At 38.0% G+C, this 22549-nt stretch overlaps 1 pseudogene; it reads right to left on the reverse strand.

Annotated features, from left to right (window-relative positions):
- Positions 1–378: 378 nt before the first annotated feature.
- LOC134378930 (general transcription factor 3C polypeptide 6-like) overlaps positions 379–22549 on the reverse strand; it is a 196134-nt pseudogene continuing 173963 nt past the window's right edge.

Raw genomic sequence — 22549 nt, forward strand, 5'->3', positions numbered from 1 at the left:
GACACTACATTTGTAGTGTTTTTAATCACTGAGTTTTTGGTAATTTATGACAGCTGCAATAGCAAACTTCTGCACTTACCTTAGTAAAACCTCCAATTTAAAAGATTCATCACAGAAGCGTCCCTAAAGTCATTTAATCCATACTTCAAAAAATCCAATTCATGTTTGGTCCTGAATGATTCTGGTACATTAAGTTGTACTCTACCTGGAAATGTGTGTATAGCCAACAAAAACAAAATAGTTTATGACCGAAGGATGTGAAATAAAAAGGTAAAAAAAAAAAAAGCCAATAAAATAGTGAACAACTGAAAGCTACACAGCTAATTATTTTATATAAAAACTCTAAAAAGTTCATCACTAGTTATTATGAGAAACATTTCATCTAGGAGTGATATCTGAGGCAGCATCTTGAGCTTCCATAAACACAGAAACTTCTGTCTCAGAAGAAGGGATATCATTAAGGAGACCAGAATTCTCTATTTCCAAGTGCAATGCTTTCTCCTGCTCATAACTCAGGTTTGAACTGTCCTCCATTTGAATCTCTTGCTTTTCCAACTCCAAAGGTTTATCTGGGGCTGGGGATACAACTTCTACATCTCCATTTTCTTTTTTGTTTTTGGCAGCTAGCTGGCTGGTAAGGGGATCCAAACCCTTAACCTTGGCGTTGTCAGCACCGTGCTCTAACCAGCTGAACTACTTGGCCAGCCCTCCATCCTCATTTTCATGTAGAGAGCTACCAGTCATGTTGGGTCTACAGAGACATCATTATTCTTGATCTGCCAACATTCCACTCCATGTATGTTTCCTTTTCTGTCAGAAGAGTTCTCATCATGCTGAGCTGCTTGACTGCATGACATTTACATCTTATCACTGCTTTGTTACTGCCTTCTGGGTCCACAAGTTCAACATTTTCTTTGAATATAACACAGGTCCCAAGAGTATCTTCTTACTCCCCAGCAAAGACATAACTGTCCATTTGCAGAATGTGCCTCTCAGTGTAAATTCCCAAAATCTTGCATTTATTTTCACATTTTCAGAGAAAGTCCAAGTCAGTCATTCTTGACAGCTCCACCAACTGACAGCTCTGTAGACGGACACCATTCCTGACAACGCCAGCTGCTTCGCTTCCTCTTTCTCCTCTTCTCTGTCTTCCCGACTCTGCTCCTTGGGTACTTCCACGGTCCTGCTGGGAAACTCCTTTCAAGAGCTGGTTTGAATGAAGTAAGGATGGTGTTTCCACTCAAGTCAGACCAATGAAGCAGATGGGTTTAAGTTGATAGAAAAAATCTCCAGCCCCTACTGTCAGATCCATATATATGAGAGTAGTTAGCATGAGGGAAATTCTCCTAATTTGACAAAGAACTGGTAATTCACAGAAGCTTTGAGGTGCTAAATTATGGGTAATTTGGAAGCATGTGAAATAGATTACCAATTTACTTAAAATGAGCAAATTCAAAGAATAATGGTTGAACTTCATGGTTTGTCTACAGCTCTTGGTAGCTGAAAAGACCTAAACAAATGTTTGGGGAATTCCCAGGGACTTATTTCCTTTAGTGCTATATGAAAAACATCAGGACCACAGTATCCTTGTTTGAAGCACACCGTGAACTATTCTGAGTGTCACTCTAAGAGAGAACGTTGAGTGTCAGGCTCCGGTGTTGGTAGGTTCTTTTGGGGATGGGGAGTCATTTTTAGGGTTCTGACTTTGAAGGGTGGCATGTGCAAAGCTACATTTTATCAGGTCACTCTGACATTAGTGCATCAGTTAAATTGTAGGGAGAATGCTGGAAGTAGCGTGACCAGTTAGGGGACAGTATATACTACTTCAATAGTACAGGTATCATTTAATGAGGGTTTGATTCAGAATGGTGTCTACAGGGAATGGGGGAACAAGAAAATGAGAAAGATATTAAAAAACCAAATAGCATTTTGGTGACTACACAAAACTAGTGTTTTTAAAAAGTTTCCCATTACAATGTTGTTTTCTTTCTTAAACATATTACTGCATTGAATCTTAAAACCTCCATATAATCACTCTCAATCCAGAAGCCAGGTTAGAAAGGGTTTTGTTAATGTGAGGCTTACTCATAGGACTCACTCTTAAATCATTCTTGGAACAAAGCAGGGAATAAATAAGATTACTCATAGGGCATGATAAGGGAGCAGCCAGACTGAATGCATAAAAGCTGAGTGGGAGATGTATTTCTACTTGGTTTTATAGCCTTACTTAATTCTTATGAAAGTAGGTGGCAGAGGAGAGTTTCTTACATTAACGAGTTCATTCGTGTTTAAGAAATGCTTTCAACCCAACTACCTTCGCCTTTTTTGGGGAAAGCCAGGAGCACCAAACTACATACATAACTAGCTTGACAAAGACCAGAAATGGAGCTGAGTTCTCAACATGCTTTGAGGAAGTTAATTGACCATGTTGTTTTCATTTACTTGGAAAGGAATTCCCTTTGAAAGAGCAGTGAGGTGTGCCTTTCCTCTCAGCTGCCGCTCCGTCTGCTAATAAGATAAACTGATGTAATCTGATGTTGTATTCTTCCATCTTCCATCTTGTATGTGAAGAACTAAAGCTTGCAGCGATTCCACTGAACAATTATATGTTGTAATTGATGATTCGCTCATCCTTATTAGAATAGTCTTTTACCCTATGCACATGGAAACCACTTGCTCTTTGTATTTCTGACAGAGTAGCTGCTGGAGCCTGGCTTAATACAGCAGAATCAGAGCCCAGGGATGAGAGAGGAAAAACACTGTTCTGGGCACGTGGATCTTCTGTTAATCAATACACATTACTTTAGTAGGGGAAAAAGCAAAATCTCCTTATAATGTTTAAGAAAAGCTCAGGTGCCCTAGAGTTCCTGTGTGCTGATCAGTTGATGCTCGGGGAGGAAACGTGAAACTTGGAGAAATGCCTGGACAGTTTTCCTAAGTTGTTCCATAGATGCTATAGGCAAATCTTTTATCAATTCTGTTAGTACGTTTGTTGTATTCAGAGGGTGAAAATGTTAAGGATGGAGTCTTATGGAGAAGTCTTTTATAATTAAAAATAATCTCTGAATCTTAGAATGTTTTTATCTGGTTTCCCCACAATTGTTTCTTAATAGCTGGATATTTGTCTACTTCTTAGCCTTTTCAAAGAATGAGTGCTTGGATATATTAATTTTACTTTTGCTTTTTAATTCATTAATTTGTTTTTAATCTTTATTAGTTCTTTCTAATTTTCTTAGTTGTTTTTAATTGCCTTGTTTTACTTCTTGGGTAGAATGTATCATTTATTTTTATTCTTTCTTATTTAATTATAAAAGTATTTAAAACTATGAATTTTCCTTTCTATATAACTTTGATAGTCTCTAATAAATTTTAATAAATAATGTCATTGTTAATATTTTCTACAAAATAGATAATCATATTGATTTCTACTTTTACTCAATAATGGTTTTGGTTAGGCTTTGGCTTCCAATTATATTTTGGTTTTTTTAAAAAGATGACAAATTTCTAATTTTGTTTATTTTTGCATTGGTGTCATGTAGACTGTACAAGATCTACTTTGGGGAATTTATTAAGGATTTCTTTGTGGAAAAAAATTAAATTAAAATTAGAAAATATTCCATAAATATTTTCTCTGAAAGTTACAAAGTTTGACTTATATACATCAAATCTTTCTGATTACTCCTACTATGCAATTCTATTTTATCTTTGTTTACTATTATGCTCCTTAATCTACATCGGAAAAAGGTGTTAGTATACCCGTAGACCTTCAGTTTTATCAATTTCCCTATATTTCTAGTGTCTCATGCATATGTTTTGTAATTATTTTATAATTATTATAGAACATATTCTTATAATTATTTTATTTCAATAACATGAAACATGTAAATAACATTCACATTTTAATGTATTATTAGGCTACTTTGTTAATATAAATTTTATTTTATTTTATTTTTTTTTTAGTTTTTCTTTTTTTCTTTTTTTTTTTAAATTTTATTTTGTCGATATACATTGTAGCTGATTATTGCTCCCCATCACCAAAACCTCCCTCCCTTCTCCCTCCCCACTCCCCCCCAACAATGTCCTTTCTGTTTGCTTGTTGTATCAACTTCAAATAATTGTGGTTGTTATATCTTCTTCCCCCCCCCGTTTGTGTGTGTGTGTGTGTATGTGTGTGTGTGAATTTATATATTAATTTTTAGCTCCCTCCAATAAGTGAGAACATGTGGTATTTCTCTTTCTGTGCCTGACTTGTTTCACTTAATATAATTCTCTCAAGGTCCATCCATGTTGTTGCAAATGGCAGTATTTCATTCGTTTTTATAGCTGAGTAGTATTCCATTGTGTAGATGTACCACATTTTCCGTATCCACTCATCTGATGATGGGCATTTGGGCTGGTTCCAACTCTTGGCTATTGTAAAGAGTGCTGCGATGAACATTGGGGAACAGGTATACCTTCGACTTGATGATTTCCATTCCTCTGGGTATATTCCCAACAGTGGGATGGCTGGGTCGTATGGTAGATCTATTTGCAATTGTTTAAGGAACCTCCATACCATTTTCCATAGAGGCTGCACCATTTTGCAGTCCCACCAACAATGTATGAGAGTTCCTTTTTCTCCGCAGCCTCGCCAGCATTTATCGTTCATAGTCTTTTGGATTTTAGCCATCCTAACTGGGGTTAGATGGTATCTCAATGTGGTTTTGATTTGCATTTCCCGGATGCTGAGTGATGTTGAGCATTTTTTCATATGTCTGTTGGCCATTTGTATATCTTCCTTAGAGAAATGCCTACTTAGCTCTTTTGCCCATTTTTTAATTGGGTTGCTTGTTTTCTTCTTGTAAAGTTGTTTGAGTTCCTTATATATTCTGGATATTAATCCTTTGTCAGATGTATATTTTGCAAATATTTTCTCCCACTCTGTTGGTTGTCTTTTAACTCTTTTAATTGTTTCTTTTGCTGTGCAGAAGCTTTTTAGTTTGATATAACCCATTTGTTTATTTTTCCTTTGGTTGCCCGTGCTTTTGGGGTCGTATTCATGAAGTCTGTGCCCAGTCCTATTTCCTGAAGTGTTTCTCCTATGTTTTCTTTAAGAAGTTTTATTGTCTCAGGGTGTATATTTAAATCCTTAATCCATTTTGAGTTGATTTTAGTATACGGTGAGAGGTATGGATCTAGTTTCATTCTCCTGCATATCGATATCCAGTTATCCCAGCACCACTTGCTGAAGAGGCAGTCCCTTCCCCAGTGAATAGGCTTGGTGCCTTTGTCAAAGATCAGATGGCAGTAAGTGTGTGGGTTGATTTCTGGATTCTCTATTCTATTCCATTGGTCAGTGTGTCTGTTTTTATGCCAGTACCATACTGTTTTGGTTATTATAGCTTTGTAGTATAGCTTAAAGTCAGGTAGTGTTATGCCTCCAGCTTTATTTTTTTTGCTGAGCATTGCTTTGGCTATTTGTGGTCTTTTATTGTTCCATATAAATGTCTGAATAGTTTTTTCCATTTCTGAGAAAAATGTCTTTGGAATTTTGATGGGGATTGCATTGAATTTGTATATCACTTTGGGTAGTATGGACATTTTCACTATGTTGATTCTTCCAATCCAAGAGCATGGAATATCTTTCCATCTTCTTGTATCCTCTCTAATTTCTCTCAGCAGTGGTTTGTAGTTCTCATTATAGAGATTTTTCACCTTCTTGGTTAACTCAATTCCTAAGTATTTTATTTTTTTGGTGGCTATTGTAAATGGGCAGGCTTTCTTGATTTCTCCTTCTGCATGTTCACTATTGGAGAAAAGAAATGCTACTGATTTTTGTGTGTTGATTTTGTATCCTGCTACTGTGCTGAAATCATTTATCAATTCCAACAGTTTTTTTGTAGAGGTTTTAGGCTGTTCGATATATAGGATCATGTCATCTGCAAACAGGGACAGTTTGACTTCATCTTTTCCAATCTGGATGCCCTTTATTTCCTTCTCTACTCTGATTGCTCTGGCTAGTACTTCCAACACTATGTTGAATAGGAGTGGTGAGAGTGGGCATCCTTGTCTAGTGCCTGTTCTTAAAGGAAAAGCTTTCAGCTTTTCCCCATTCAGGATGATATTGGCAGTGGGTTTGTCATATATGGCTTTAATTATGTTGAGATACTTTCCCTCTATACCTAACTTATAGAGGGTCTTTGTCATGAATGAGTGCTGAACTTTATCAAACGCTTTTTCAGCATCTATAGAGATGATCATATGGTCCTTGTGTTTGAATTTATTAATATGGTGTATCACATTTATTGATTTGCGTATGTTGAACCAACCTTGCATCCCTGGGATGAATCCCACTTGATCGTGATGAATAATTTTTCGTATGTGTTGCTGTATTCTGTTTGCTAGTATTTTAGTGAGGATTTTTACATCTATATTCATCAAGGATATCGGCCTGTAGTTTTCTTTTTTGGTTATATCTTTACCTGGTTTTGGTATCAGGATGATGTTTGCTTCATAGAATGAGTTTGGGAGATTTGCGTCCGTTTCAATCTTTTGGAATAGTTTGTAAAGAATTGGTGTCAATTCCTCTTTGAATGTTTGGTAAAATTCTGCTGTGAATCCATCTGGTCCTGGGCTTTTCTTTGTTGGGAGCCTTCTGATAACAGCTTCAATCTCCTTTATTGTTATTGGTCTGTTCAAATTTTCTGCGTCTTCACGGTTCAGTTTTGGGAGCTTGTGTGTGTCCAGAAATTTATCCATTTCCTCCAGATTTTCAAATTTGTTGGCGTATAGTTGTTTGTAGTAGTCTCGAATGATTCCTTGTATTTCAGATGAATCAGTTGTAATATCGCCTTTTTCATTTCTAATTTTTGTTATTTGAGTCTTCTCTCTTCTTTTTTTTGTTAGCCATGCTAATGGTTTGTCAATTTTATTTATCTTTTCAAAAAACCAACTTTTTGATTCGTTGATCTTTTGAATTGTTTTTTGGCTTTCAATTTCATTCAGTTCTGCTCTGATCTTAATGATTTCTTTCCGTCTGCTATCTTTAGGATTGGATTGTTCTTGTTTTTCTAGTTCTTTAAGGTGAAGTGTTAGGTTGTTCACTTGCCATCTTTCCATTCTTCTGAAGTGAGCATTTAATGCAATAAATTTTCCCCTCAATACTGCTTTTGCAGTATCCCACAGGTTTTGGTATGATGTATCATTGTTTTCATTAGTTTCAATAAACTTTTTGATTTCCTGTTTGATTTCTTCTTGGACCCATATGTCATTAAGTAGAATGCTGTTTAATTTCCATGTGTTTGTATAGTTTCCAGAGTTTTGTTTGTTATTAATTTCTAGTTTTAATCCATTGTGGTCTGAGAAGGTACATGGGATAATTCCAATTTTTTTGAATTTATTGAGACTTGATTTGTGACCTAATATGTGATCTATCCTGGAGAATGATCCATGTGCTGATGAGAAGAATGAATATTCTGAGGTTGTTGGGTGGAATGTTCTGTAGATATCTGCCAATTCCAATTGGTCTAGAGTCTTGTTTAGATCTTGTGTTTCTCTACTGATTCTTTGCCTAGATGATCTGTCTAATATTGACAGTGGAGTGTTCAGGTCCCCTGCTATTATGGTATTAGTGTCTATTTCCTTCTTTAGGTCTAATAGAGTTTGTTTTATAAATCTGGCTGCTCCAACATTGGGTGCGTACATATTTATGATTGTTATGTCTTCTTGATGGATCAGTCCTTTTATCATTAAGTAGTGTCCCTCATTGTCTCTTTTTATGGTTTTTAGTTTAAAGTCTATTTTGTCAGATATAAGAATAGCCACTCCAGCTCGTTTTTCTTTTCTGTTTGCATGGTAAATCTTTTTCCATCCTTTCACTCTTAGTCTGTGTGAATCTTTATGGGTGAGGTGGGTCTCTTGTAGGCAGCATATAGTTGGGTCCTGCTTTTTGATCCAGTCAGCCAGTCTGTGTCTTTTAATTGGGGAATTTAAGCCTTTAACATTAAGAGTTAGGCTACTTTGTTAATATAAATTTTAAAAATACAATAGTGTAAAATAAAACAAGAGCCTCTGACCTCTTCTATCTGTAGTCAACTCCCAGGCAGCCCCTTTTAACCATTTTGTTTTTAAATTCATCTGGTGGTACCTCTGTATGTGTAAATAGCATGCATACACCACAAATTCTTGTTTGGGAAATTTATTTTGATATAACCACAATGTCACTTGATTTCCTGCCACTAGTAATGAAGATTTAGCTCACTGATACAAACTCTCTCCTACCCTCCCCACCTTCTCCTAATATTGTTACATAATTTTAATTTCTTTCTTGGCCATTTTTCCGATCTTAAGAATTAAAACTTCCATTTCTTTTTCTATCAACTATAGACAGTATCTCTTGACTCCCCACTTGGTAAAAGCTATTAGCATCCCTACCCTTCCATCTACCTTTCCTTCACCACCACCCCCAATTTGTAAAATCTATCATTTGTACTTAAATTTTTTTTTCCCCAGTAAAAGCAGAAGAGGAAGTATCAGTATCTGGAACATACTAAATACTTATTAAATGTTTATTAATGTTATTTTTATTTTCAATAGGGCAGTGAAAATACTTTGTATGATACTGTAATGGTAGATACTTATTATACATTTGTCTGAACCCATGGGATGTACAACATCAAGAGTGAAACATAATGTAAATTCTGGACTTGGGGTGTCAAAGTAGGATCATCAGTTGGAACAAAAGTACTACTCTGGTGGGCAATGTTGATAAATGGGGTAGGCTATGCATGTTTGGAGTAGAGGTTATGTGGGAAATCTCTGTACCATCCTTTCTATTTTGCTGTGAACCTAAAATTGCTGGGCCGACCCCATGGCACACTTGGGAGAGCGCGGCGCTGGGAGCGCAGTGACGCTCCCACTGCGGGTTCGGATCCTATATAGGAATGGCCGGTGCGCTCACTGGCTGAGTACTGGTCACGAAAAAGACAAAAAATAAATAAATAAATAAATAAAATAAAATTGCTCGCAAGAAATAATGTCTTAAAAGAAGTGGAGGGGGGTTGCATATAGCATAGTAGCTAAGAACTCTGCTTCTAGAGCCAGACCACCCCTATGTTTGACCCACTCATTACTATCTGTGTGATCTTGGACAAGTTATGTAACCTCATTGTACCTTGTTTTTTTCTGTCTGTAAAATGGGAGGAGTATTGGGGTCAGCAGGACTGAAGCCATGCTGAGACCTAAAACCACACGGGTTCTAAAAGATTTTAAAAAGACACAGTTTTTTTTTCATGGCATGTATTTCTCTGAGTTCCCTCTTTCCTCATGGTTATTTGATATTTTGCACCTTGGTGATGGGACAAGATGACATTATGTACATGAATGTAAAGTTGTTTTTCAGCCAGCCTGAAGCTGCAGACTTGCACGTACTACCCAGAGATAAGGATGGGAGCAGAAGACAGACAGAGCCTTGATGGGACCTTGCACCTGAGACCTTGCATGAAGTGCTCGCTGTTCACGTGCCCCTCCCTCCTACTTTTCATTTTCTACATTCCATTCCTTCACCCTGCTCTTTAAAAACCCCTCGTAAATAATCAGCTACAATGTATATCGACAAAATAAAACTAAAAAAAAAAATAAAAATAAAAATAAAAATGAAATAGTCAAAAAAAATAAAAATAAAAATAAATTAGTAAAAAAAAAAAAAAAAAACCCTCGTAAACCTGAGTCTTTGTGATGGAGTTTGGATGTGTCGTCCCCTCCAAAACTCATGTGGAAATTTGATCCCCAGGGTGGCAGTGTTGGAATCTGATTGAGTCATGGGGGCGGATCCCTCATGAATAGATTAATGCTCTCCCTGGGGGAGGAGCGGTAGTGAGTGAGTTCTTGCTCTATTAGTTCCCGCAAGAGCTGGTTGTTTATAGGACCCTGGCACCTCCTCTGTCTCTCTCTTGCTTCCTCTCGCCTGTGATCTACTTGTACCCGCTGGCTGCCTGCCCCTTTCTGCCATGAGTAGAAGCAGCCTGAGGCCCGTGCCAGATGCAGCTGTCCCAGAATCGTAAGCCAAATAAACCTCATTCCTTTATAAATTACCCAGTCTCAGGTATTTCTGTTGTAGCAACACAAAACGGACTGAAACACTTGGAGATGTCCATAGCCTGGCCATTCTCCTTTAGGTTTATCAGAGAGGAGGGTTAGCCTAACATCTCTCCTAAGGTCACTGGTATTCCAGAATAAAATTCGACTTCCATTTTCACCAACATTTGACTTTTGGGTTCTTTATTTTTTGTCTGGGGACAGGCAGCCAGACTTGTGAGTCTGCTATCAATTTTGGGGATCCTCAGCCAGGAGCTGAATGTGCCCTGTAACAGGCAGGTTTGTTTCTAAGTTCAATATCTGGTGCATAGTAAATTCTTATTATATGTTTGTTGTTATTATTATTATCAATACATTTCAAGGTAGATTATATTTATTTTTTTTAAATATAATTTGATTCTTTATGCTCACATTATCAATAGATTGATTCTAAAAGTTGAAACGTAGTAAATATTTTCATTTTTATGAATATTTAACTGTATTCATTATAAAATCAAGCTGTGTGGTATGGTTATATTTCCCTAAGTAGAGAGTCACTTAGAAGAAAATGTTGAAGTAGATTGTCTTTTCTTATACTTCGCTAATTGTTCACAATGCTACATTTTTGGATCATGCCTTTGTTAAATAGTTTTTTGTCTGTCCTAGAGTTTTCCATTAATTTTTTCTAATTGAGCAAAGAAACATTTATTTTTATCATTAGATCACTATCATTTTTAAGATTCCTGTTCATTCTATATTTTGTTTGAAACCTATTCTATTCTTTGTTTTAGAATCCACTGAGGTGTTGTTCTTATTGGTTAATTTCCTTTATATTTGTACCTTAACTTTCTCGTATAATTTTTTGCTTTTTCCCTGGGTGTATTACGTATCTCTTTTATTGCACTTGTGATTTTATCATATATTCAGGTCCTTCCTCTATTCAAATGATGTCTGTTCAATGGTATTTTCCCTTCCCACACAGAGCCCTTCCTTCTTCCTGCCTCAATCTATACATCTAGGTCAGTTTTACAGTGGCCATGCTGAGACCTCCCTTTCAGGCTCTTGGTTCTGGTGTACTGTTTGCTGGATCCCCTGTCATTTTTCTCTTGGCTTATCCCCTTATTTTACAGGAATAAGTCCTCAACTAAAATGTGTGTGGGAGGCAAACTTTCTGAGGCCTTGCTTGTCTGATTTTTTTTTTTAATCTTCTTTCACAATTTAGAGTTTAGCTGAATATTGAATTTTAGGTTGTGTATGATTTTCCCTCAGAATTCTAAAGACATTAATTCTATATCTTTCAATATTTGTTAGTGTGCAGGGGATTTGTTTTCCTCTGTTCTTAACTTTTATAAACAGTAATGTTTATAGCCATAAGTCCTTTTCCTTCATCCTTCTTATTAGTTTGTAAATCTTTTCAATTTGAAGACACATCTTCTTAACCCCTGAGAAATTTCTATTATTTCTTTGCCAATGTTTTCTTTTTTATAAAATCCCTATTAAATATCGAATCCTCTGAGTTGATTCTACTTATCTCACCATTTCTCTCATGTTTTCCATTTCTTTGTTTTTTTGTTCTCTTTTGTGAGAGGCTTAATCTATTGTTACCTTTAATGCTTCTATTTTATTGTGTATCTTAGAAATCATGTTTTTAATCTCTAAGAGCTCTTTCTTATTTTCAAAATCTCCTTTCCCATAGCATCCTGTTATGGATCCATTCTCTATTCTAATCTCTCTAAGGATTCTAACTAGAATTTTACTTTAAAAAAAAGTTCTCCAAAGTTTATTTCTTTTGTGTGGCAGGCCTCTTTCAGATGTTTGATGTCTCCTGATTGTTCATGTTTAAAACGAATGAATTAAATAATCAGGAGCTCTGTATATATGACTGAGTTCTGTTGACTGGTAGGCTTCTCTTTGAGCTGAGAGGTCCGGCAATTGTCCTTTATACTGTAGCCCTCTGAGTGCCACAATTAGAAAGGATTTTCTCTAACATGCCAACACCCACACTAGTTGCCCTAGTTCTGTCCAGACATTTGATTGACTTTCTTTTGAAAAGACTCTTTATTTATTTATTTATGCACAGGAGGTAACTGTCTTATTTCAGCTTCTGCTGGAAGAAAAGGGGAGGCAGGTAGGGAGCTGTGTCTGGCTATTTCTTATATAAAGTTTCAATCAATTGCCCTGATTATAGATCCAGTTTTCACCTCCTATTTCTATTGTACATGATGCTTCTGAGTACAGATCCTCTTTTGGGTATGTCGGATAAGTTAATTCCTTTCACTGCAGCAGCACCTTTCCCCCTTTTTTAGTCAATGTTTTTCCATCTGTGTTATGTATTCTGGCAATTTATTAAACTCTCTCATTCACTGATGGTCTGCTCCCATTACTCTTTATTTTAAAATTACTACTATAATTATAATGGAATCTCATAGAAAGAGAAGAGATACTTGTATCTCCTCAGATCTACTATTCTGAAATGGGATTTTGTTTTATATAATTAAACACATGTATGCTGTGTTGTTTGGTGCAAATATATTCATGACTCATACTTACATTTACATTCTACCTTATGCAAAAATAAAATTACTCTGTCTTTTAAAATGCTTTTTGTCTTGAATTTAACACTGGTATTAATATCATAGCTTTCATTTTCATTTTGTTAACTGATATTTTTAAATCTTAGGGTTACTTTTGTTTAATATATTGAACAGATAGTACAGAGAATTCTCATACGTGCTTTTTTTCTCACGTGTAGTTTTCTGTATTATTAAACCTTTAGAGTTTTCACACTAAGAAAATGCAACATCTTGTCAAGGTGGAGAATATGCTTTCTAGTAGATAACCAAGAAAACTTCAGTAGAAGTAGTTATGGAAAAGGATGAACCTAAATCAATCTGGAAGAAGAGCCCAGTATTAATAACAGAGAAGACTTAATAGGTCACTTATCCCAGAGATATTTTAATTATAAAGGGTCCAATTGCTTCAAAATTTAAAGGATAAATATTAATGTGGCTTTGGAAAAAATACACTGGTTCTGCAATTAACTAGTTGTGTTAACATGGACAAATTGCTTATAAAGCTCTTACTGTTTATGAGCATTTTGCGGAGTGTATGGGTTACAAAGACAAATAAAATAAGAGCTATGCCTTGAAAATGTTCTGAATGGGGAGATGCAGATAATCAAATAATTTAACGTAGTATCTTAAGTGCAATAAGAGTGTATTTTAAGTGGAATAATGGTACAAAAGAGGGAGTGATCACTTTCCTTTGAGTGGGTCCAGAAAGATTCCAAATAATTGTGGCTTTAATCTTCTATCTTGACTGCAAAGAGTCTTGTAATTTCTAACATGCTCATTCTATGGTATTGTACCTGGCAAAGCATCACTTTACTTTCCTGAAACAATAGCCTTTGTGCATCTGAGCAGATTCAGAGATGGTACCCCAATGTGCAACTCAGTATCCAACCAGAAGACAGAAACCACACAGTAAGTAGAGTAAAGAAAGTTTAATATAAAGAATTACTATCCATAACAGGGGATTGTAGTAATAGGTTGGCTAGAAAGAAGTAAAGAGAAATCTAAAGAATCAAGAATCACAGATATAAGGAGAAGCCGTTACATCTAGGACTCAGAGAGAGTACCCAAGGAAGAGGACTTCTTCTCCCTCAGGGCTTATTGAAGTAGGCACAGCTGTGGCTCACTGGATAGTGGAAGAAATCCTTAGATGTTGCACTGGTAGAACTTGTGGAAATTTGACCTCTGGGGTCCTGGGGAAGATATCTACAGGAAGGTACCGTGCCTTGTGATTCATTGCAAAACTGCCTGGGGAGTGCTGGAAAAGCTACTGTCTGTTGAGTGCTGCTGGCTGCCATATGCAGAAGGAGCCAGTTGCTGGAGGAGCCATTTACTGTAGGAACCATTCATTGTAGGTTTCAAATAATGGAGACGTCATGCACTTCAGGAACATAATACTGGAGAAATTGGGTGCTGTAGGAACCTGGCACAAGGAGCCCAATGTTACTACAAAGAGAAAAATACCCTTTCTCCTTCAGTGAGTCTCTATCTCCCTACACTGACAAAACTTAACCTTGTGCCAGCTGGCAAAAAAGAAATATTTAAAGGGGCCCATATCATTTTTACAAAACAGGCTGCGAAGAATGGATTTCAAGTTTAAAAGCAAATAAATTAATAACTGACACAACAGGATAGATTTTGTGACTCTTTCTCTAAAATGAGTCATCTCTTTGAAAATTCACATCATATTTCAATGTTCATCCCTTATGTTCTACAGATGGTCTACTGGTTTTCTTTCCTCTGACTTTTGACATTTCTATTTCAACATTTCTATTCAGGATTAAAATTTAGAAACATGTCTGGATTTAAGGTGCTGTTTCTCCATCTTGATAGAACAATGGGATTTTTGTTTACAGAACGCTAGACTTGTGGTTCCTCGGTTAGCTAGTCTAACCTCTCGCTGAATCTCTCCATGTTAACATCTTTCTCTGTTTCCTCCCTTCTCATTATATGCTATACCCTTAGTCTTATTGACAGTCCCAGGAACCTGGTATTTCTTCTGGGTTGGAGTTGGAATTAGTTTTACAACCCCCTCAGGATTGATTGTAATAGTTTGGAACTATGTATATGATAAAACACATTTCAAATGTGCTTGGCATATCGATATCAGAAAAACATACTTTCTTTTATAAAGGTATTTTATATTTCCTGGCAGTTGGATTTGAGATCTTTTGGCTGCATAGACTTTCTGTTTTTTGGTTTCTAGCAAGTTTAGCAGTTGATGCAGGTATTGTATGAGTCAGTTATGTGTTAAAATGACCTCATGACATGGGAGATTTCAGTGATGGAGAGGTGGAAGGGGGGAATCTGCAGTTAGCAACTTGATTGAAAGGGACTTTCTTTTAACAAATATAGGGGCCAAGAGATTGATTTCTCAGAAGAGGGAAGATAGCATCCCTTAAAAAGACATAGAGTGATATACATGCTGAAAGAATCATAGTAACCAAGGAGCAACTCAACGATTATCAATGACTAAAATGAAAGCATATTCTGAGAAGGTACCAAACCAAGGCTGACAGAACTAGAGAACTGAGCTCAGAACTCTCAGGCATTCTTTTCAATGCTTGTGGAATTATTTGGGGATTTTGTAAGACCTTTTAGCAGTGATACATAACCTGAAGAACTCATGCTTGCCACATAATCTTATTTTGCCCAGAGTAGTGATAATAATAATAATGGATAATATTTGAATGTCCATTATGTGCAGCGCTTTGGCATTACCATTTAAAACAGTATTTACCACTATTTATAAGGTGCAAATTATAATCATTTTTTTTTTTATGAGAAAACTGACTCTTACAAAGTTTAGATAACTTGATGTGGTAAATGCAGAGCCAAGTTTTGGGCATGGTATGAGCTCATAGTATGAAGGCAGATATCATGGCTGTCTTGTTTGCTTGGTACCCATAGTGGTTTGAATAGTGTCTTTCACATAATAGGTACTCAATAAATATTTGTTGAGCAAATGAATGATTCCCATGTCTGAATGCTTTCCACTATCTTCTCTTTATCATTTCCTCTTGAGATTATTTGAGTTTGGGCCATGGCCATCCTAGTTCTGTATAGCAGATATTCCAACAGGTTCTGAGACTGGAAAGATATTAGATGAAGGCAGTAATCTTTGACTAGTGAGCTTGGAGGTCGTTATGGAAATGTGCAATTGGCTATGGCTGGCATAAATTATGTAGAAGTAATGACAGACCTATACAGGTAAGTCATGATTTAGTAAATGGTTTTGTTCTTCTGTTTAATAGATTTAATACAGGAATCTTTAATCTAGGAAGTATAGAGGCCATGGGAGGTCCTGAGGAAGTCTGTTGATAGTGAAATTGCATGCAAAATTGAATTGCATATGTATTTTTCTGGGAAGAGGATCCACAATTTTGGGGAGGTTGTGAAACTAAAGAGATTAATAGTGTTCAACTGGCTGGTTAGCTCAGTTGGTGAGAGCACAGACTCAATACCAAGGTCACAGGTTTGGATCCCTGTACTGGCCAGCTGTTTAAAAAAAGAAAAAAACAAAAAAAGATTAACAGTGTTCAATGGGACACTTATTTAAATTCTGATGGACAGGTATTTCTGTGTAATATTGGAATTAGAAAGAAGCATTATTTTTGCTTTTATTAAAAGGAGAAATTTGGTTTTCTCCTGCAAGTAATGAATTTTAAAGTGTTTTTAGTTATAGTTGACATTTCTGAGCTTAGGCCTGAGGCATATGTCTTACTGAAGAACCTAAGTCACATCACATTGAAGTCCAAAAGAGATTATTAACTAATTTCCAAGTTACTTGGAGGCAGGATGAAAATAAGTTGGGCTCTCCTTCTGACCACCCAAGCTGCCAGCTACCCTGAATGCGTTTTCTTATTCCTTCACGTTTAGATCCAAGCTAGCTAAATCAGGGTCTTGTAGAGGTTTTCTCTAAATAAGCTAGTGAGCACTTATCTATTGCTAAACCAAACCCATAGACCTACCTGCCTAATTTTGGCAATCAAAGCCCCATGGCTGTTAGCAAGTTTGGCTCTGCTTTGATCTGTGATGTGTATGACACTATATTTTTTGGCTGCTCTAAAGCAGACTGCCAATTAGATCCAAATGTGTCAGACAGACTCGGAGAGAGTACTGGTGGCCAAGTTTCCATTAGTGGTTACTACGGATTGATGCCTGCAGCATTCTGTTCATTTAGAAATAGAAGCCTATTCTCATTTTTAATCTTGGGATTGGGAGTTGAGGTAATGGGGAAGAGAAAGCCCCAGAACACAATGAAATCTCTTTGTATCTCTCTACTTTTAACTTTTGTTTTTCCTTTAGCACTGGAAAGACTCAAAATATTAGGAAGTAGTTATTCTCTTTTTCAGACTAGAGTATGCTTTTCGTCTTCTCTGGGAGAGAAGGATGAAGGAAAAAGGAAAGAAAGCCAGATGTATTGAAAAACAGCTCTGTGCCTGCAATTGTTAGACACTTTCACGTGTGACCTCATCGGATTCTGTAACAGCTCTAGAAAATAGGGATTAGGATCCTGCACACTGTTGAGGAAACTGCAGTTCAGAGAAGAAAAGTACATTCTTCTATGTTGTACATATTGTAAGTGGCAAAACAAATCCAACCAGGCATCTGTTGTATTCAACAGCCTGTGCTATTTCCACTCCAGTGTACAATAATGCAAACGGTTATGGTGTTAATCCCTGTAGAACTGGAAAAGAGCTTTATGGAAACCTTGAGTGTACCAATGGGAATGAGAACTATTCTTGCCTGAATAACTTATTCAGACTAGAAGCTTCCCTGTGAGTCAACATATATCAGTACAGAAAAAATAAGACCAGGGACCTAATTTCTAGATTTCAACCTTTGCATTAATACCTACACATGGGCTGGTGTTTATTTTTCCTTCCTAGTCCTGAGCTATGGTTTATTGAGACCAGAGCCTTGTCCTAAGAAGTAAACTGTGTCAGGAGAAAGGATAGAGGAGAAAGAAGAGAAGCAAACCTCTTTTCTTTGTAATGAGTCATATTGTCTGCAGTTGTATTTTCATTGACACCAGCTGGAATGGGTTTGGCGCCTTTCTCAAGAAGGATCCTGATGATGGTTCATGGGGCCTGAATCTCATTTATGGTACCAATTAATTCTGGAAACTAAAAATGCATTTTTTTTGGATATATGTTTAAACATTTTTTTCTTTCTCCTCTAAGCGTTTTTTTTTTTTTTTTTAGGAATGTAATGTGATATTTTGGACTGCATTACACAAAAGCACACACAAAGTATAACTTCACTATAGCTCTTCAGGGAACGGCAGTTTATTTAGCTGTGGCGAATAGCCTAGGGCAGAGGTGGGTAAACTTTTTCTGTAAAGTGCTAGATAGGCTTTGCAGGCTGTATAGTCTCTGTGGCAGCTACCCAGCTCTGCTGTTGTAATGTGAAAGCAGCCATAGGCAGCAGGTAAATAAATGGGTACAGCCGTATTCCAATAAAACTTTATTTATCTCCAAGGTGAATGGGGCGTTGCTGAAAGATTTTGAGCAAGTAAGTGATAGATCAGACTTAAACATTAGAAAAATTACACTGACAGCTTTGTGGAAGGAGGTTCAGGGAGAATCAGGGAGAAAAGCAATGCCCTAATGCAATCAGCTGGATGTGGAATAGTGATGGTTGGTAAGAAGAGGGGAAGAGTGAAAGAGTCATTTAGATAGAATGAACCCGCTGGATGTGGGGAAAAGTGAAGCAACCAGAATGACCTCTGGGCTTCAGTAGCTGGGTGCATGGTGGGGCCATAAACCATGATGGGTAAATAAACATATTCCTATGCCTTTGCATGTACATGGCCGTCCGGGGTGTCTGGTATGTTTTTCCAGATATGCTGGGTGAAGAGAACCCAAGAGGTGATGATCCGCAGACAGTATCCTACTTTCTCAACTCAGGGTGGGGTCTACGCAAAGGTCTGTAACCAGTTGACACCCGTGTCCCAACTGTCTCTGAAGAGGAAAGAGCCCTGACTGGATCTAATTCAGACGCAGCCACAGAGCCTCTGGGCTACTCGGCCTCTTGCACTGGGTGGAAACCATTGTGGAGAGCATCTGTGCTCTCTGTCCAATCTCCTTTGGCTTCTTTTGCTCACGGAACATATTCCAAGTGTCAAAACCACTGTCAGCCCTGAGTGAAAAAAATGTCTCTGTTCTGCTTTTGTAAAGATGCTGGCAGGGGATGGTCACCATATGCAAATGCCTTAAACATCTCTGCAGTGAGGGCACAGAGTCCTGTGTCCATCTGTGACTCAGCCGGACCCACAAAGAGCATCCGCCAAACCCACCGGGGAGAAAGAGAATTGGAAGGAGCCGTGTCATTGTTCTGGTCGTGGGAACATATGTCAGAAACATTGTTTCAGCCACTGCAAAAGTGCTCCCAGCATTGCTTCCCAGGAAACAACAGGCATTAGATCGATGATGGTAGCAGCCGCTGGTCCAGCCTGCAAGTGACTGTTGGAAGGGTGGACAGGGGTTCAGAGATAGCAGTGTGAGCAGTTACGGCTTTGTAGGACACTGTCCCTCTCTGTAGGGTGTCAGCTCAGCATGGCTCAAAAGACCTGAATGGAAAGAATTTGGGGTGAGAGGCAAATTGAATATATGCTTTAATAAAGGTAGGTTCTTTAGTTAGAAAGTGCTTAGGGATTATGGTAAATGGATTCTAAACTGAAATGCAGTGTCATTCTTGTTAGAGATCCAGGAAACCTTTGAAAGCTTCAGCCTGAGCGAGTTGCTTCTCAGGTAAAACCAGTCCCCAAACAGTAGTTGAACACTGCCAGTGCAGCTTGGGCAAGCAGGTGGATATGGCATACAGAGAGATGTGAAATACATCTCTACGGATGGTTGAGAAGAGAGCTTTTCAGTCTTCTCTGGATCCTTCTGTGTCTTTCCTGTCTATTAAAATGTGCTCTCTCAATATTAAGGCAAAGAAAGAGGTCCCTAGGACTCGGTTTTAGGCACAAATGAACAAATGAAGTGGTAAAAGAGTTCTGTTCAATGGCTGGGCACTGTTAAGGATGAAGGTCTGGGGAGGATGTTAAAAACAAGACAAAGTCCATGCTGTCAAGGTGCTCATGGTCTGGGGGAAGATGGGCATCTGCTACAGTAATTGTTACACAAATTGGACTGCGGTAAGTGTTCTAGGAAAGGTATAAACAAGATAGAAAGACAAGTGTTCTGATTAGAGACATACAGGAGGCTTTAGAAAACAACTGACAGGGACAGAGAGACTGAGTAAGAGAGAGAGGGCAAGAGGAAGAAGCCACAGTGAGAGGTAGACAAGGAACTAGAATGTTCTGAGAGGAAATGTCCTCACACAAACTCTGCCAGGATGGGTGACACAGCAGAGAGCCACCCATGGTTATTGCTTCTCTCAGAGTTGGAATTTGGGACAGTTGCTCTTTCATAGGTTGGAAAAGTCTCCAACCTGACAACGTCTGAGTCAGGCAAAATAGGAGCTGCTCCTCGCTTTTGGGGGGTGGGATGGGGGGTGGGGGCAGGGAAAAGTCCACAGGAACAGATAAAACACAAAGGTCTCTGAACTTTCACAGTTAAATGGCTGAGCCAGGAAAGAAGAGTGGAGTTTCTCCTGGTCTGTCTCACCTTAGTTAATATTTATGGAGAGTCCTTCCTGGGTGCTGTGGAAACCCCCAGATCACAAGGAATGTGCAGTGTGATGAAGGAGATACAGAAGTTGTTTTATCGCTTGAAATATGAAACTGATATTTTTCAGAGACCTTGGAGGTGCTGAAGCATTCATCTACACAAGCATGTCTCTTAGGCCTCCACTCTGTATAAGCCATGATGAAGGACAGGCCTTCATGAAGTCTTGTGTCATATATTTTTTGAGACATGCATTTCTGAGCACTTGAGTAAATTATGCTCTCACCTCATTTTATGTGGTGACTGCCCTCTGGAAATGATTCAGCTGGAGTGTTATATAATATTTTTAGGGTCGACAAAGCCATCCTAAGAGAAGTGGGGAAATATAGAGGCAATCCGATAAGCCCTGCAGAAGAGGGGGTGTGGAGCGTGGATGGGGCAGGAAGTCACATTTACTGGATAACTTTATCCACCGGGCCCCATGCTAGGTACTTTATAGGCAATATCTGAATTAGTCTTCAAGATGTCCCGAATGAAATAGGTGGTATCCCCATGTAATGATGAAGAAACTGAGACTCCAAGAGATTAAGTAATTTGCCCAAGGCCCACCTACTTGGCAATGGTGCAGCCATGACTCACAGTCCAGGATCCAGGGCTTACACCACGCTGCTCAGTTGCTTAGAGTGCTGCTCTACCAGAAAGCAAACAATCCTGTTCTCTCACTGTGCTTATACCAGGAAGGAGAAAGTACACACAGTACCACCCCACCAGCAACCTTGCTGCTGCTAGGGCAAAACTTTTCCAACGTTTTTGTCTATCACTGTTGTTAGGAAATATATTTTACAGGAAGACCCAGTATAAATTTAGATATAAAATTTCAAGTGTTTTATGAAGCAATTCTTACATTTTCTAAGTGGGAAGTGCTCTGGACTTCTGCTGAAGTCAACTGTTGTTTTTCTATTAAAAAAAAATCTATTAAATTAAAAAAAAAATGCTGATCCCGACTCTGGAAATTGGGGGTGGCCTGCACAGGGAAAACACTCTTTGGGTATAACAGATTGGAAGTTTGTTTGTAGCTTTGGACAAAAGAATTTTGACAACTTCTTTCCTCTTTTGCATACTCCCCTCTGGCTAAGGACCTGATGTTACCTTCTGATGATGTATTTTGCTCATAAAGGTCATCTGGTTTTATCGTCCATAAAAGAAAGTGGTAAAGCAAGACGATCTCCATGAGCCTATCATTCTCTGTGAGTGTAGGGTTACACCCCATAATATATTCTGCACCTTCCAATGGACAAAGAGGTCCAGTGTAGCACCAGATCATGGGGGGAGCTTTGGATGTGAGGAAGTCGATCATGTCTGCTTTTAAAAAATCTTCCCCTTGTCCAGGTCGGGGATAGAGATTTTTTCTCTAAGACTCCTGCTTATCAGTAAATAGAGCTTTTTAAAATCAGCACTCTTTTACCTCAGCCATTAAAACTTTTGCTAGAGTTGGGGATTGGAGAGAGGGAGAGGTGGTATTTGATGAGATGAGCTTCGTGGTTCCATCGACCCTGAGAGGCTCCCATCTGAAGATCACACCTTCCAGATTTGCGGGCAGGAATCTGCAGAAACAATCTTTCTGCAGCCACTTTGTGTACTGTGAAGTGTTAGACAGATATGGACAATTGTTGCTGTTAAATGTGGTGCTGAGTAAGAGAACAGCTCTTTATCCTGATTGTAAACGATGGCAGGCATTTCCTGGACACAAGAGGGGACTGTAACAAATTGTTGCTCTTTCCCTGACCACAAAAATTGTTGCTCTTTACTTGACCAATAAATCAAATATTTATTGATTCCTTATTATATGCTAAGTATTGTGCCAGGCTTTTGGGAGGCTGAAAGCAAATGAGATATGCTCTCTGTACTTTAGGTGCTTATAATTGATCTTCAGGGAAAACAGAAAAAAAAAAAAAAAAAAAAAAACTGAAAAGTCCGCGATGACATGTAATTCAGTGCTGAATGGTATACTGCAGACCATGAGATAAAAGCCAAACGGTCAGACTAGTCAGAGGAACTCAGACCTGCCCTGTGGTCTGTGAAGGAATGTCCATGTTGGAAGTTAGAGAGAGAAATGAGGAAGCAAAGGTCTGTTTGTCTGGAAAACTCTGCTTGGTAACTAGCAACCCTTGGGATTTATTTGAACTTCTTTGTGGTACAGATTAAACTCAGGGCTCAAGACATCCCATGCACCATAACAACCACGTAAGGGCTTGGTAGCGAACTTAGTTGAAGGACTGTGACTTCTGCATCTCGGTGTCTTAATTTGTC

Source organism: Cynocephalus volans, chromosome 5 (assembly GCF_027409185.1).
Source record: "Cynocephalus volans isolate mCynVol1 chromosome 5, mCynVol1.pri, whole genome shotgun sequence".
NCBI classification, from domain to species: Eukaryota; Metazoa; Chordata; class Mammalia; order Dermoptera; family Cynocephalidae; genus Cynocephalus; species Cynocephalus volans.